Genomic DNA, 17,459 nt, shown 5'->3' on the forward strand with positions numbered 1-17,459 from the left:
TAGAATCTGTAAGTGGATATTTGGATACCTCTAACAATTTCATTGGAAACGGGAATATCTTCATATAAAATCAAGACAGAAGCATTCTCCGAAACTTCTTTGTGATGTGTGTCCTCAACTAACAGAGTTCAACCTTTCTTTTGATACAGAAGTTTGAAAACCCCCTTTTGGTAGAATCTGCAAGTGGATATTTGGATAACTGTGAAGATTTCATTGGAAACGGGAGTAACTTCATATAAAATCTAGACAGAAGCATTCTCAGAAACTTCTTTGTGATGAGTGTCCTCCACTAACAGAGTCCAACTTTTCTTTTGAAGCAGCAGTTTGGAAACAATCTTTCTGTAGAATCTGCAAGTGTATATTTGGATAACTGTGAAGATTTCGTTGGAAACGGGAATATCTTCATATAAAATCTAGACAGAAGCATTCTCAGAAACTTCTTTGTGATGTGTTTTCTCTACTTACAGAGTTCAACCTTTCTTTTGATACAGCAGTTTGGAAACACTCTTTTTGTAGAATCGGCAAGTGGATATTTGGATAACTGTGAAGAGTTCGTTGGAAACGGGAATATCTTCATATAAAATCTAGACAGAAGCATTCTCAAAAGCTTGTTTGTGATGAGTGTCCTCAACTAACGGAGCTCAACCATTCTTTTGATACAGCAGTTTGGAAACACTCTTTTGGTAGAATCTGCAAGTGGATATTGGGATAACTGTGAAAATTTCGTTGGAAACGGGAATATCTTCATATAAAATCTAGACGGAAGCATTCTCAGAAACTTCTTTGACATGAGTTTCCTCAACTAAAGGAGTTCAACCTTTCTTTTCATACAGCAGTTTGGAAACCCTCTTTTAGAAGAATCTGCAAGTGGATATTTGGATAACAGTGAAGATTTCGTTGGAAACGGGAATATCTTCATATAAAATCTAAACAGAAGCATTCTCAGAAACTTCATTGTGATGTGTGTCCTCCACTAACAGAGTTCAAACTTTCTTTTGACACTGTAGTTTGGAAACACTCTTTTTGTAGAATCTGCAAGTGGATATTTGGATAACTGTGAAGATTTCGTTGGAAATGGGAATATCTTCAAATAAAATCTAGACAGAAGCATTCTCAGAAATATCTTTTTGATGTGTCTTCAACTAACCGAGTTCCACCTTTCTTTTGATAGAGCAGTTTGGAAACACTCTTTTTCTAGAATCTGTAAGTGGATATTTGGATACCTCTAACAATTTCATTGGAAACGGGAATATCTTCATATAAAATCTAGACAGAAGCATTCTCAAAAGCTTGTTTGTGATGAGTGTCCTCAACTAACGGAGCTCAACCATTCTTTTGATACAGCAGTTTGGAAACACTCTTTTGGTAGAATCTGCAAGTGGATATTTGGATAACTGTGAAAATTTCGTTGGAAACGGGAATATCTTCGTATAAAATCTAGACGGAAGCATTCTCAGAAACTTCTTTGACATGAGTTTCCTCAACTAAAGGAGTTCAACCTTTATTTTCATAGAGCAGTTAGGAAAACCTCTTTTAGAAGAATCTGCAAGAGGATATTTCGATAACTGTGAAGATTTCGTTGGAAATCGGAATATCTTCAAATAAAATCTAGACAGAAGCATTCTCAGAAACATCTTTTCGATGTGTGTCTTCAACTAACCGAGTTCCACCTTTCTTTTGATAGAGCAGTTTGGAAACACTCTTTTTGTAGAATCTGTAAGTGGATATTTGGATTCAACTAACAATTTCATTGGAAACGGGAATATCTTCATATTAAATCTAGACAGAAGCATTCTCCGAAACTTCTTTGTGATGTGTGTCCTCAACTAACAGAGTTCAACCTTTCTTTTGATACAGAAGTTTGGATACACTCTTTTTGTAGAATCTGTAAGTGGATATTTGGATACCTCTAAAGATTTCGTTGGAAACGCGAATATCTTCATATAAAATCTATACAAAAGCATTCTCAGAAACTTCTTTGTGGTGTGCATCCTCAACTAACAGAGTTCAACCTTTCTTTAAATAGAGCAGTTTGGAAACTCTCTTTTTGTAGAATCTGTAAGTGGATATTTGGATAACTCTAACGATTTCGTTGGAAACGGGAATATCTTCATCTAAAATCTACACAGAAGCACTGTCAGAAACTGCTTTGTGATATCTGCTTTCAAGTCACAGAGCTGAACATTCCCTTTCATAGCCCAGGTTTGAAACACTCTTTCTGTAGTATCTGGAAGTGGACATTTTGAGCGAATTCAGGCCTACGGTGAAAACAGAAATATCTTCCCATAAAAAAGAGACAGAAAGATTCTCAGAAACTTAATCGGGATGTGTGTACTCAGTTACCAGAGTGGAAACTTTCTGTTGATACAGTTGTTTGGAAACACTCTTTTTGTCGAATCTGCAAGTGGATATTTGGATAACTTTGAAGATTTCGTTGGAAACGGGAATATCTTCATATAAAATCTAGACAGAAGCATTCTCAGAAACTTCTTTGTGATGTGTTTTCTCTACTTACAGAGTTCAACCTTTCTTTTGATACAGCAGTTTGGAAACACTCTTTTTGTAGAATCGGCAAGTGGATATTTGGATAACTGTGAAGAGTTCGTTGGAAAAGGGAATATCTTCATATAAAATCTAGACAGAAGCATTCTCAAAAGCTTGTTTGTGATGAGTGTCCTCAACTAACGGTGCTCAACCATTCTTTTGATACAGCAGTTTGGAAACACTCTTTTGGTAGAATCTGCAAGTGGATATTTGGATAACTATGAAAATTTCGTTGGAAACGGGAATATCTTCATGTAAAATCTAGACGGAAGCATTCTCAGAAACTTCTTTGACATGAGTTTCCTCAACTAAAGGAGTTCAACGTTTCTTTTCATACAGCAGTTTGGAAACCCTCTTTTAGAAGAATCTGCAAGTGGATATTTGGATAACAGTGAAGATTTCATTGGAAACGGGAATATCTTTATATAAAATCTAAACAGAAGCATTCTCAGAAACTTCATTGTGATGTGTGTCCTCCACTAACAGAGTTCAAACTTTCTTTTGACACTGTAGTTTGGAAACACTCTTTTTGTAGAATCTGCAAGTGGATATTTCGATAACTGTGAAAATTTCGTTGGAAACGGGAATATCTTCACATAAAATCTAGACAAAAGCATTCTCAGAAACTTCTTTGTGGTGTGCGTACTCAACTAACAGAGTTCAACCTTTCTTTAAATAGAGCAGTTTGGAAACTCTCTTTTTGTAGAATCTGTAAGTGGATATTTGGATAGCTCTAACGATTTCGTTGGAAACGGGAATATCTTCATCTAAAATCTACACAGAAGCACTGTCAGAAACTGCTTTGTGATATCTGCATTCAAGTCACAGAGCTGAACATTCCCTTTCATAGCCCAGGTTTGAAACACTCTTTCTGTAGTATCTGGAAGTGGACATTTTGAGCGAATTCAGGCCTACGGTGAAAACAGAAATATCTTCCCATAAAAAAGAGACAGAAAGATTCTCAGAAACTTAATCGGGATGTGTGTACTCAGTTACCAGAGTTGAACCTTTCTGTTGATACAGTAGTTTGGAAACACTCTTTTTGTAGAATCTGCAAGTGGATATTTGGATAACTTTGAAGATTTCGTTGGAAACGGGAATATCTTCATATAAAATCTAGACAGAAGCATTCTCAGAAACTTCTTTGTGATATGTTTTCTCTACTTACAGAGTTCAACCTTTCTTTTGATACAGCAGTTTGGAAACACTCTTTTTGTAGAAACGGCAAGTGGATATTTGGATAACTGTGAAGAGTTCGTTAGAAACGGGAATATCTTCATATAAAATCTAGACAGAAGCATTCTCAAAAGCTTGTTTGTGATGAGTGTCCTCAACTAGCGGAGCTCAACCATTCTTTTGATACAGCAGTTTGGAAACACTCTTTTGGTAGAATCTGCAAGTGGATATTTGGATAACTGTGAAGATTTCGTTGGAAACGAGAATATCTTCATATAAAATCTAAACAGAAGCATTCTCAGAAACTTCATTGTGATGTGTGTCCTCCACTAACAGAGTTCAAACTTTCTTTTGACACTGTAGTTTGGAAACACCCTTTTTGTAGAATCTGCAAGTGGATATTTCGATAACTGTGAAGATTTCGTTGGAAATGGGAATATCTTCAAATAAAATCTAGACAGAAGCATTCTCAGAAACATCTTTTCGATGTGTGCCTTCAACTAACCGAGTTCCACCTTTCTTTTGACAGAGCAGTTTGGAAACACACTTTTTGTAGAATCTGTAAGTGGATATTTGGATACCTCTAACAATTTCATTGGAAACGGGAATATCTTCATATAAAATCTAGACAGAAGTATTCTCCGAAACTTCTTTGTGATGTGTGTCCTCAACTAACAGAGTTCAACCTTTCTTTTGATACAGAAGTTTGAAAACCCCCTTTTGGTAGAATCTGCAAGTGGATATTTGGATAACTGTGAAGATTTCGTTGGAAACGGGAATATCTTCATATAAAATCTAGACAGAAGCATTCTCAGAAGCTTCTTTGTGATGAGTGTCCTCAACTAACAGAGTTCAACCATTGTTTTGATACAGCAGTTTGGATACTCTCTTTTTGTAGAATCTGTAAGTGGATATTTGGATACCTCTAAAGATTTCGTTGTAAACGGGAATATCTTCATCTAAAATGTACACAGAAGCACTGTCAGAAACTGCTTTGTGATATCTGCACTCAAGTCACAGAGCTGAACATTCCCTTTCATAGCCCAGGTTTGAAAAACTCTTTCTGTAGTATCTGGAAGTGGACATTTTGAGCGAATTCAGGCCTACGGTGAAAACAGAAATATCTTCCCATAAAAAAGAGAAAGAAAGATTCTCAGAAACTTAATCGGGATGTGTGTACTCAGTTACCAGAGGTGAACCTTTCTGTAGATACAGTAGTTGGGAAACACTCTTTTTGTAGAATCTGCAAGTGGATATTTGGATAACTTTGAAGATTTCGTTGGAAACGGGAATATCTTCATATAAAATCTAGACAGAAGCATTCTCAGAAACTTCTTTGTGAAGAGTGTCCTCCACTAACAGAGTTCAACCTTTCTTTTGATTGAGCAGTTTGGAATCACTCTTTTTGTAGAATCTGTAAGTGGATATTTGGATACCTCTAACAATTTCATTGGAAACGGGAATATCTTCATATAGAATCTAGACAGAGGAATTCTCCGAAACTTCTTTGTGATGTGTGTCCTCACCTAACAGAATTCAACCTTTCTTTTGATACAGAAGTTTGAAAACCCCCTTTTGGTAGAATCTGCAGGTGCATATTTGGATAACTGTGAAGATTTCATTGGAAACGGGAATATCTTCATACAAAATATAGACAGAAGCATTCTCAGAAACTTCTTTGTGATGAGTGTCCTCCACTAACAGAGTTCAACATTTCTTTTGTTTGAGCAGTTTGGAAACACTCTTTTTGTAGAATCTGTAAGTGCATATTTGGATACCTCTAAAGATGTCATTGGAAACGGGAATATCTTCATATAAAATCTAGACAGAAACATTGTCCGAAACTTCTTTGTGATGTGTGTCCTCAACTAACAGAGTCCAACCTTTCTTTTGATACAGCAGTTTGGAAACAATATTTCTGTAGAATCGGCAAGTGTATATTTGGAAAACTGTGAAGATTTCGTTGTAAACGGGAATATCTTCATATAAAATCTAGACAGAAGCATTCTCAGAAACTTCTTTGTGATGAGGGTCCTCAACTATCAGAATTCAACCATTCTTTTGATACAGCACTTTGGAAACCCTCTTTTTGTAGAATCTGCATGTGGATATATGGATAAATATGAAGATTTCCCTGGAAACGGGAATATCTTCATATAAAATCTAGACAGAAGCATTCCCAGAAACTTCTTTGCGATGAGTGTCCTCAGCTAATAGAGTTCAACCTTTCTTTTCATACAGCAGTTTTGAAACACTCTTTTTGTGGAATCTGCAACTGGATATTTGGATAACTCTGAAAATTTCGTTTAAACGGGAATATCTTCATATAAAATCTAGACGGAAGCATTCTCAGAAGCTTCTTTGAGATGAGTTTCCTCAACTAACGGAGTTCAACCTTTCTTTTCATACAGCAGTTTGGAAACCCTCTTTTAGAAGAATCTGCAAGTGGATATTTGGATAAGTGTGAAGATTTCGTTGGAAACGGGAATATCTTCATATAAAATCTAAACAGAAGCTTTCTCATAAACTTCATTGTGATGTGTGTCCTCCTCTAACAGAGTTCAAACTTTCTTTTGACACTGTAGTTTGGAAATATTCTTTTTTTAGAATCTGCAAGTGGATATTTCGATAACTGTGAAGATTTCGTTGGAAATGGGAATATCTTCATATAAAATCTAGACAGAAGCATTCTCAGAAACATCTTTTTGATGTGTGTCTTCAACTAACCGAGTTCCACCTTTGTTTTGATAGAGCAGTTTGGAAACACTCTTTTTGTGGAATCTGTAAGTGGATATTTGGATACCTCTAACAATTTCATTGGAAACGGGAATATCTTCATATAAAATCTAGACAGAAGCATTCTCAAAAGCTTGTTTGTGATGAGTGTCCTCAACTAACGGTGCTCAACCATTCTTTTGATACAGCAGTTTGGAAACACTCTTTTGGTAGAATCTGCAAGTGGATATTTGGATAACTATGAAAATTTCGTTGGAAACGGGAATATCTTCATATAAAATCTAGACGGAAGCATTCTCAGAAACTTCTTTGACATGAGTTTCCCCAACTAAAGGAGTTCAACCTTTCTTTTCATACTGCAGTTTGGAAACCCTCTTTTAGAAGAATCTGCAAGTGGATATTTGGATAACAGTGAAGATTTCATTGGAAACGGGAATATCTTTATATAAAATCTAAACAGAAGCATTCTCAGAAACTTCATTGTGATGTGTGTCCTCCACTAACAGAGTTCAAACTTTCTTTTGACACTGTAGTTTGGAAACACTCTTTTTGTAGAATCTGCAAGTGGATATTTCGATAACTGTGAAAATTTCGTTGGAAACGGGAATATCTTCATATAAAATCTAGACAAAAGCATTCTCAGAAACTTCTTTGTGGTGTGCGTCCTCAACTAACAGAGTTCAACCTTTCTTTAAATAGAGCAGTTTGGAAACGCTCTTTTTGTAGAATCTGTAAGTGGATATTTGGATAGCTCTAACGATTTCGTTGGAAACGGGAATACCTTCATCTAAAATCTACACAGAAGCACTGTCAGAAACTGCTTTGTGATATCTGCATTCAAGTCACAGAGCTGAACATTCCCTTTCATAGCCCAGGGTTGAAACACTCTTTCTGTAGTATTTGGAAGTGGACATTTTGAGCGAATTCATTCCTACGGTGAAAACAGAAATATCTTCCCATAAAAAAGAGACAGAAAGATTCTCAGAAACTTAATCAGGATGTGTGTACTCAGTTACCAGAGTTGAACCTTTCTGTTGATACAGTAGTTTGGAAACACTCTTTTTGTAGAATCTGCAAGTGGATATTTGGATAACTTTGAAGATTTCGTTGGAAACGGGAATATCTTCATATAAAATCTAGAGAGAAGCATTCTCAGAAACTTCTTTGTGATATGTTTTCTCTACTTACAGAGTTCAACCTTTCTTTTGATACAGCAGTTTGGAAACACTCTTTTTGTAGAATCGGCAAGTGGATATTTGGATAACTGTGAAGAGTTCGTTAGAAACGGGAATATCTTCATATAAAACCTAGACAGAAGCATTCTCAAAAGCTTGTTTGTGATGAGTGTGCTCAACTAGCGGAGCTCAACCATTCTATTGATACAGCAGTTTGGAACACTCTTTTGGTAGAATCTGCAAGTGGATATTTGGATAACTGTGAAGATTTCGTTGGAAACGGGATTATCTTCATGTAAAATCTAGACAGAAGCATTCTCATAAACTTCTTTGTGATGAGTGTCCTCCCCTAACAGAGTTCAAACTTTGTTTTGATTGAGCAGTTTGGAAACACTCTTTTTGTAGAATCTGTAAGTGGATATTTGGATACCTCTAACAATTTCGTTGGAAACGGGAATATCTTCATATAAAATCTAGACAGAAACATTCTCCGAAACTTCTTTGTGATGTGTGTCCTCAACTAACAGAGTCCAACCTTTCTTTTGATACAGCAGTTTGGAAATAATCTTTCTGTAGAATCTGCAAGTGGATATTTGGATAACTGTGAAGATTTCCTTGGAAACGGGAATATCTTCATATAAAATCTAGACAGAAGCATTCTCAGAAACTTCTTTTTGATGTGCGTCCTCAACTAACAGAGTTCAACCATTCTTTTGATACAGCACTTTGGAAACCCTCTTTTTGTAGAATCTGCAAGTGGATACTTGGATAAATGTGAAGATTTCCCTGGAAACGGGAATATATACATATAAAATCTAGACAGAAGCATTTCCAGAAACTTCTTTGCAATGAGTGTCCTCAACTAACAGAGCTCAACCTTTCTTTTCATACAGCAGTTTTGAAACACCCTTTTTGTAGGATCTGCAAGTGGATATTTGGATAACTTTGAAGATTTCGTTGGAAACGGGAATATCTTCATATAAAATCTAGACAGAAGCATTCTCAGAAACTTCTTTGTGATGTGTTTTCTCTACTTGCAGAGTTCAACCTTTCTTTGATAGAGCAGTTTGGAAACACTCTTTTTGTAGAATCGGCAAGTGGATATTTGGATAACTGTGAAGAGTTCGTTGGAAACGGGAATATCTTCATATAAAATCTAGACAGAAGCATTCTCAAAAGCTTGTTTGTGATGAGTGTCCTCAACTAACGGAGCTCAACCATTCTTTTGATACAGCAGTTTGGATACTCTCTTTTTGTAGAATCTGTAAGTGGATATTTGGATACCTCTAAAGATTTCGTTGGAAACGGGAATATCTTCATATAAAACCTAGACAAAAGCATTCTCAGAAACTTCTTTGTGGTGTGCGTCCTCAACTAACAGAGTTCAACCTTTCTTTAAAGAGAGCAGTTTGGAAACTCTCTTTTTGTAGAATCTGTAAGTGGATATTTGGATAGCCCTAACGATTTCGTTGGAAACGGGAATATATTCATCTAAAATCTAGACAGAAACACTGTCAGAAACTGCTTTGTGATATCTGCATTCAAGTCACAAAGCTGAACATTCCCTTTCATAGACCATGTTTGAAACAGACTTTTTGTAGTATCTGGAAGTGGACATTTTGAGCGAATTCAGGCCTACGGTGAAAACAGAAATATCTTCCCATAAAAAAGAGACAGAAAGATTCTCAGAAACTTAATCGGGATGTGTGTACTCGGTTTCCAGAGTTGAACCTTTCTGTTGATACAATAGTTTGGAAACACTCTTTTTGATGAATCTGCAGGTGGATATTTGGATAACTATGAACATTTCGTTGGAAACGGGAATATCTTCCTATAAAATCTAGACAGAAGCATTCTCAGAAACATCTTTTTGATGTGTGTCTTCAACTAAACGAGTTCCACCTTTCTTTTGATAGAGCAGTTTGGAAACACTCTTTTTGTAGAATCTGTAAGTGGATATTTGGATACCTCTAACAATTTCATTGGAAACGGGAATATCTTCATATAAAATCTAGACAGAAGCATTCTCAAAAACTTCTTTGTGATGTGTGTCCTCAACTAAGAGAGTTCAACCTTTCTTTTGATACAGAAGTTTGAAAACCCCCTTTCGGTAGAATGTGCAAGTGGATATTTGGATAACTGTGAAGATTTCGTTGGAAACGGGAGTATCTTCATATAAAATCTAGACAGAAGCATTCTCATAAACTTCTTTGTGATGAGTGTCCTCCACTAACAGAGTTCAACCTTTCTTTTGATTGAGCAGTTTGGAAACACTCTTTTTGTAGAATCTGTAAGTGGATATTTGGATACCTCTAACAATTTCGTTGGAAACGGGAATATCTTCATATAAAATCTAGACAGAAACATTCTTCGAAAATTCTTTGTGATGTGTGTCCTCAACTAACAGATTCCTACCTTTCTTTTGATACAGCAGTTTCGAAACAATCTTTCTGTAGAATCTGCAAGTGGATATTTGGATAACTGTGAAGATTTCGTTGGAAACGGGAATATCTTCATATAAAATCTAGACAGAAGCATTCTCAGAAACTTCTTTTTGATGTGTGTCCTCAACTAACAGAGTTCAACCATTCTTTTGATACAGCACTTTGGAAACCCTCTTTTTGTAGAATCTGCAAATGGATACTTGGATAAATGTGAAGATTTTCCTGGAAACGGGAATATCTTCATATAAAATCTAGACAGAAGCCTTTCCAGAAACTTCTTTGCAATGAGTGTCCTCAACTAGCAGAGTTCAAGCTTTCTTTTCATACAGCAGTTTTGAAACACTCTTTTTGTAGGATCTTCAAGTGGATATTTGGATAACTGTGAAGATTTCATTGGAAACGGGAATATCTTCATATAAAATCAAGACAGAAGCATTCTCAGAAACTTCTTTGTGGTGTGCGTCCTCAACTAACAGAGTTCAACCTTTCTTTAAATAGAGCAGTTTGGAAACTCTCTTTTTGTAGAATCTTTAAGTGGATATTTGGATAGCTCTAACGATTTCGTTGGAAACGGGAATATCTTCACCTAAAACCTACACAGAAGCACTGTCAGAAACTGCTTTGTGATATCTGCATTCATGTCACAGAGCTGAACATTCCCTTTCATAGACCAGGTTTGAAACACTCTTTCTGTAGTATCTGGAAGTGGACATTTTGAGCGAATTCAGGCCTACGGTGAAAACAGAAATATCTTCCCATAAAAAAAAGACAGAAAGATTCTCAGAAACTTAATCAGGATGTGTGTACTCAGTTTCCAGAGTTGAACCATTCTGTTGATACAGTAGTTTGGAAACACTCTTTTTGTAGAATCTGCAGGTGGATATTTGGATAACTGTGAAGATTTCGTTGGAAACGGGAATATCCTCATATAAAATCTACACAGAAGCATTCTCAGAAGCTTCTTTGTGATGAGTGTCCTCCACTAACAGAATTCAACCATTCTTTTGATTGAGCAGTTTGGAATCACTCTTTTTGTAGAATCTGTAAGTGGATATTTGGATACCTCTAACAATTTCATTGGAAACGGGAATATCTTCATATAAAATCAAGACAGAAGCATTCTCCGAAACTTCTTTGTGATGTGTGTCCTCAACTAACAGAGTTCAACCTTTCTTTTGATACAGAAGTTTGAAAACCCCCTTTTGGTAGAATCTGCAAGTGGATATTTGGATAACTGTGAAGATTTCATTGGAAACGGGAGTAACTTCATATAAAATCTAGACAGAAGCATTCTCAGAAACTTCTTTGTGATGAGTGTCCTCCACTAACAGAGTCCAACTTTTCTTTTGAAGCAGCAGTTTGGAAACAATCTTTCTGTAGAATCTGCAAGTGTATATTTGGATAACTGTGAAGATTTCGTTGGAAACGGGAATATCTTCATATAAAATCTAGACAGAAGCATTCTCAGAAACTTCTTTGTGATGTGTTTTCTCTACTTACAGAGTTCAACCTTTCTTTTGATACAGCAGTTTGGAAACACTCTTTTTGTAGAATCGGCAAGTGGATATTTGGATAACTGTGAAGAGTTCGTTGGAAACGGGAATATCTTCATATAAAATCTAGACAGAAGCATTCTCAAAAGCTTGTTTGTGATGAGTGTCCTCAACTAACGGAGCTCAACCATTCTTTTGATACAGCAGTTTGGAAACACTCTTTTGGTAGAATCTGCAAGTGGATATTGGGATAACTGTGAAAATTTCGTTGGAAACGGGAATATCTTCATATAAAATCTAGACGGAAGCATTCTCAGAAACTTCTTTGACATGAGTTTCCTCAACTAAAGGAGTTCAACCTTTCTTTTCATACAGCAGTTTGGAAACCCTCTTTTAGAAGAATCTGCAAGTGGATATTTGGATAACAGTGAAGATTTCGTTGGAAACGGGAATATCTTCATATAAAATCTAAACAGAAGCATTCTCAGAAACTTCATTGTGATGTGTGTCCTCCACTAACAGAGTTCAAACTTTCTTTTGACACTGTAGTTTGGAAACACTCTTTTTGTAGAATCTGCAAGTGGATATTTGGATAACTGTGAAGATTTCGTTGGAAATGGGAATATCTTCAAATAAAATCTAGACAGAAGCATTCTCAGAAATATCTTTTTGATGTGTCTTCAACTAACCGAGTTCCACCTTTCTTTTGATAGAGCAGTTTGGAAACACTCTTTTTGTAGAATCTGTAAGTGGATATTTGGATACCTCTAACAATTTCATTGGAAACGGGAATATCTTCATATAAAATCTAGACAGAAGCATTCTCAAAAGCTTGTTTGTGATGAGTGTCCTCAACTAACGGAGCTCAACCATTCTCTTGATACAGCAGTTTGGAAACACTCTTTTGGTAGAATCTGCAAGTGGATATTTGGATAACTGTGAAAATTTCGTTGGAAACGGGAATATCTTCGTATAAAATCTAGACGGAAGCATTCTCAGAAACTTCTTTGACATGAGTTTCCTCAACTAAAGGAGTTCAACCTTTATTTTCATAGAGCAGTTAGGAAAACCTCTTTTAGAAGAATCTGCAAGAGGATATTTCGATAACTGTGAAGATTTCGTTGGAAATCGGAATATCTTCAAATAAAATCTAGACAGAAGCATTCTCAGAAACATCTTTTCGATGTGTGTCTTCAACTAACCGAGTTCCACCTTTCTTTTGATAGAGCAGTTTGGAAACACTCTTTTTGTAGAATCTGTAAGTGGATATTTGGATTCAACTAACAATTTCATTGGAAACGGGAATATCTTCATATTAAATCTAGACAGAAGCATTCTCCGAAACTTCTTTGTGATGTGTGTCCTCAACTAACAGAGTTCAACCTTTCTTTTGATACAGAAGTTTGGATACACTCTTTTTGTAGAATCTGTAAGTGGATATTTGGATACCTCTAAAGATTTCGTTGGAAACGCGAATATCTTCATATAAAATCTATACAAAAGCATTCTCAGAAACTTCTTTGTGGTGTGCATCCTCAACTAACAGAGTTCAACCTTTCTTTAAATAGAGCAGTTTGGAAACTCTCTTTTTGTAGAATCTGTAAGTGGATATTTGGATATCTCTAACGATTTCGTTGGAAACGGGAATATCTTCATCTAAAATCTACACAGAAGCACTGTCAGAAACTGCTTTGTGATATCTGCTTTCAAGTCACAGAGCTGAACATTCCCTTTCATAGCCCAGGTTTGAAACACTCTTTCTGTAGTATCTGGAAGTGGACATTTTGAGCGAATTCAGGCCTACGGTGAAAACAGAAATATCTTCCCATAAAAAAGAGACAGAAAGATTCTCAGAAACTTAATCGGGATGTGTGTACTCAGTTACCAGAGTGGAAACTTTCTGTTGATACAGTTGTTTGGAAACACTCTTTTTGTCGAATCTGCAAGTGGATATTTGGATAACTTTGAAGATTTCGTTGGAAACGGGAATATCTTCATATAAAATCTAGACAGAAGCATTCTCAGAAACTTCTTTGTGATGTGTTTTCTCTACTTACAGAGTTCAACCTTTCTTTTGATACAGCAGTTTGGAAACACTCTTTTTGTAGAATCGGCAAGTGGATATTTGGATAACTGTGAAGAGTTCGTTGGAAAAGGGAATATCTTCATATAAAATCTAGACAGAAGCATTCTCAAAAGCTTGTTTGTGATGAGTGTCCTCAACTAACGGTGCTCAACCATTCTTTTGATACAGCAGTTTGGAAACACTCTTTTGGTAGAATCTGCAAGTGGATATTTGGATAACTATGAAAATTTCGTTGGAAACGGGAATATCTTCATGTAAAATCTAGACGGAAGCATTCTCAGAAACTTCTTTGACATGAGTTTCCTCAACTAAAGGAGTTCAACGTTTCTTTTCATACAGCAGTTTGGAAACCCTCTTTTAGAAGAATCTGCAAGTGGATATTTGGATAACAGTGAAGATTTCATTGGAAACGGGAATATCTTTATATAAAATCTAAACAGAAGCATTCTCAGAAACTTCATTGTGATGTGTGTCCTCCACTAACAGAGTTCAAACTTTCTTTTGACACTGTAGTTTGGAAACACTCTTTTTGTAGAATCTGCAAGTGGATATTTCGATAACTGTGAAAATTTCGTTGGAAACGGGAATATCTTCACATAAAATCTAGACAAAAGCATTCTCAGAAACTTCTTTGTGGTGTGCGTACTCAACTAACAGAGTTCAACCTTTCTTTAAATAGAGCAGTTTGGAAACTCTCTTTTTGTAGAATCTGTAAGTGGATATTTGGATAGCTCTAACGATTTCGTTGGAAACGGGAATATCTTCATCTAAAATCTACACAGAAGCACTGTCAGAAACTGCTTTGTGATATCTGCATTCAAGTCACAGAGCTGAACATTCCCTTTCATAGCCCAGGTTTGAAACACTCTTTCTGTAGTATCTGGAAGTGGACATTTTGAGCGAATTCAGGCCTACGGTGAAAACAGAAATATCTTCCCATAAAAAAGAGACAGAAAGATTCTCAGAAACTTAATCGGGATGTGTGTACTCAGTTACCAGAGTTGAACCTTTCTGTTGATACAGTAGTTTGGAAACACTCTTTTTGTAGAATCTGCAAGTGGATATTTGGATAACTTTGAAGATTTCGTTGGAAACGGGAATATCTTCATATAAAATCTAGACAGAAGCATTCTCAGAAACTTCTTTGTGATATGTTTTCTCTACTTACAGAGTTCAACCTTTCTTTTGATACAGCAGTTTGGAAACACTCTTTTTGTAGAAACGGCAAGTGGATATTTGGATAACTGTGAAGAGTTCGTTAGAAACGGGAATATCTTCATATAAAATCTAGACAGAAGCATTCTCAAAAGCTTGTTTGTGATGAGTGTCCTCAACTAGCGGAGCTCAACCATTCTTTTGATACAGCAGTTTGGAAACACTCTTTTGGTAGAATCTGCAAGTGGATATTTGGATAACTGTGAAGATTTCGTTGGAAACGAGAATATCTTCATATAAAATCTAAACAGAAGCATTCTCAGAAACTTCATTGTGATGTGTGTCCTCCACTAACAGAGTTCAAACTTTCTTTTGACACTGTAGTTTGGAAACACTCTTTTTGTAGAATCTGCAAGTGGATATTTCGATAACTGTGAAGATTTCGTTGGAAATGGGAATATCTTCAAATAAAATCTAGACAGAAGCATTCTCAGAAACATCTTTTCGATGTGTGCCTTCAACTAACCGAGTTCCACCTTTCTTTTGACAGAGCAGTTTGGAAACACACTTTTTGTAGAATCTGTAAGTGGATATTTGGATACCTCTAACAATTTCATTGGAAACGGGAATATCTTCGTATAAAATCTAGACAGAAGTATTCTCCGAAACTTCTTTGTGATGTGTGTCCTCAACTAACAGAGTTCAACCTTTCTTTTGATACAGAAGTTTGAAAACCCCCTTTTGGTAGAATCTGCAAGTGGATATTTGGATAACTGTGAAGATTTCGTTGGAAACGGGAATATCTTCATATAAAATCTAGACAGAAGCATTCTCAGAAGCTTCTTTGTGATGAGTGTCCTCAACTAACAGAGTTCAACCATTGTTTTGATACAGCAGTTTGGATACTCTCTTTTTGTAGAATCTGTAAGTGGATATTTGGATACCTCTAAAGATTTCGTTGTAAACGGGAATATCTTCATCTAAAATGTACACAGAAGCACTGTCAGAAACTGCTTTGTGATATCTGCACTCAAGTCACAGAGCTGAACATTCCCTTTCATAGCCCAGGTTTGAAACACTCTTTCTGTAGTATCTGGAAGTGGACATTTTGAGCGAATTCAGGCCTACGGTGAAAACAGAAATATCTTCCCATAAAAAAGAGAAAGAAAGATTCTCAGAAACTTAATCGGGATGTGTGTACTCAGTTACCAGAGGTGAACCTTTCTGTAGATACAGTAGTTGGGAAACACTCTTTTTGTAGAATCTGCAAGTGGATATTTGGATAACTTGGAAGATTTCGTTGGAAACGGGAATATCTTCATATAAAATCTAGACAGAAGCATTCTCAGAAACTTCTTTGTGAAGAGTGTCCTCCACTAACAGAGTTCAACCTTTCTTTTGATTGAGCAGTTTGGAATCACTCTTTTTGTAGAATCTGTAAGTGGATATTTGGATACCTCTAACAATTTCATTGGAAACGGGAATATCTTCATATAGAATCTAGACAGAGGAATTCTCCGAAACTTCTTTGTGATGTGTGTCCTCACCTAACAGAATTCAACCTTTCTTTTGATACAGAAGTTTGAAAACCCCCTTTTGGTAGAATCTGCAGGTGCATATTTGGATAACTGTGAAGATTTCATTGGAAACGGGAATATCTTCATACAAAATATAGACAGAAGCATTCTCAGAAACTTCTTTGTGATGAGTGTCCTCCACTAACAGAGTTCAACATTTCTTTTGTTTGAGCAGTTTGGAAACACTCTTTTTGTAGAATCTGTAAGTGCATATTTGGATACCTCTAAAGATGTCATTGGAAACGGGAATATCTTCATATAAAATCTAGACAGAAACATTGTCCGAAACTTCTTTGTGATGTGTGTCCTCAACTAACAGAGTCCAACCTTTCTTTTGATACAGCAGTTTGGAAACAATATTTCTGTAGAATCGGCAAGTGTATATTTGGAAAACTGTGAAGATTTCGTTGTAAACGGGAATATCTTCATATAAAATCTAGACAGAAGCATTCTCAGAAACTTCTTTGTGATGAGGGTCCTCAACTATCAGAATTCAACCATTCTTTTGATACAGCACTTTGGAAACCCTCTTTTTGTAGAATCTGCATGTGGATATATGGATAAATATGAAGATTTCCCTGGAAACGGGAATATCTTCATATAAAATCTAGACAGAAGCATTCCCAGAAACTTCTTTGCGATGAGTGTCCTCAGCTAATAGAGTTCAACCTTTCTTTTCATACAGCAGTTTTGAAACACTCTTTTTGTGGAATCTGCAACTGGATATTTGGATAACTCTGAAAATTTCGTTTAAACGGGAATATCTTCATATAAAATCTAGACGGAAGCATTCTCAGAAGCTTCTTTGAGATGAGTTTCCTCAACTAACGGAGTTCAACCTTTCTTTTCATACAGCAGTTTGGAAACCCTCTTTTAGAAGAATCTGCAAGTGGATATTTGGATAAGTGTGAAGATTTCGTTGGAAACGGGAATATCTTCATATAAAATCTAAACAGAAGCTTTCTCATAAACTTCATTGTGATGTGTGTCCTCCTCTAACAGAGTTCAAACTTTCTTTTGACACTGTAGTTTGGAAATATTCTTTTTTTAGAATCTGCAAGTGGATATTTCGA

This window comes from Gorilla gorilla, chromosome 15 (genome assembly GCF_029281585.2).
Source record: "Gorilla gorilla gorilla isolate KB3781 chromosome 15, NHGRI_mGorGor1-v2.1_pri, whole genome shotgun sequence".
Taxonomy (NCBI): Eukaryota; Metazoa; Chordata; class Mammalia; order Primates; family Hominidae; genus Gorilla; species Gorilla gorilla.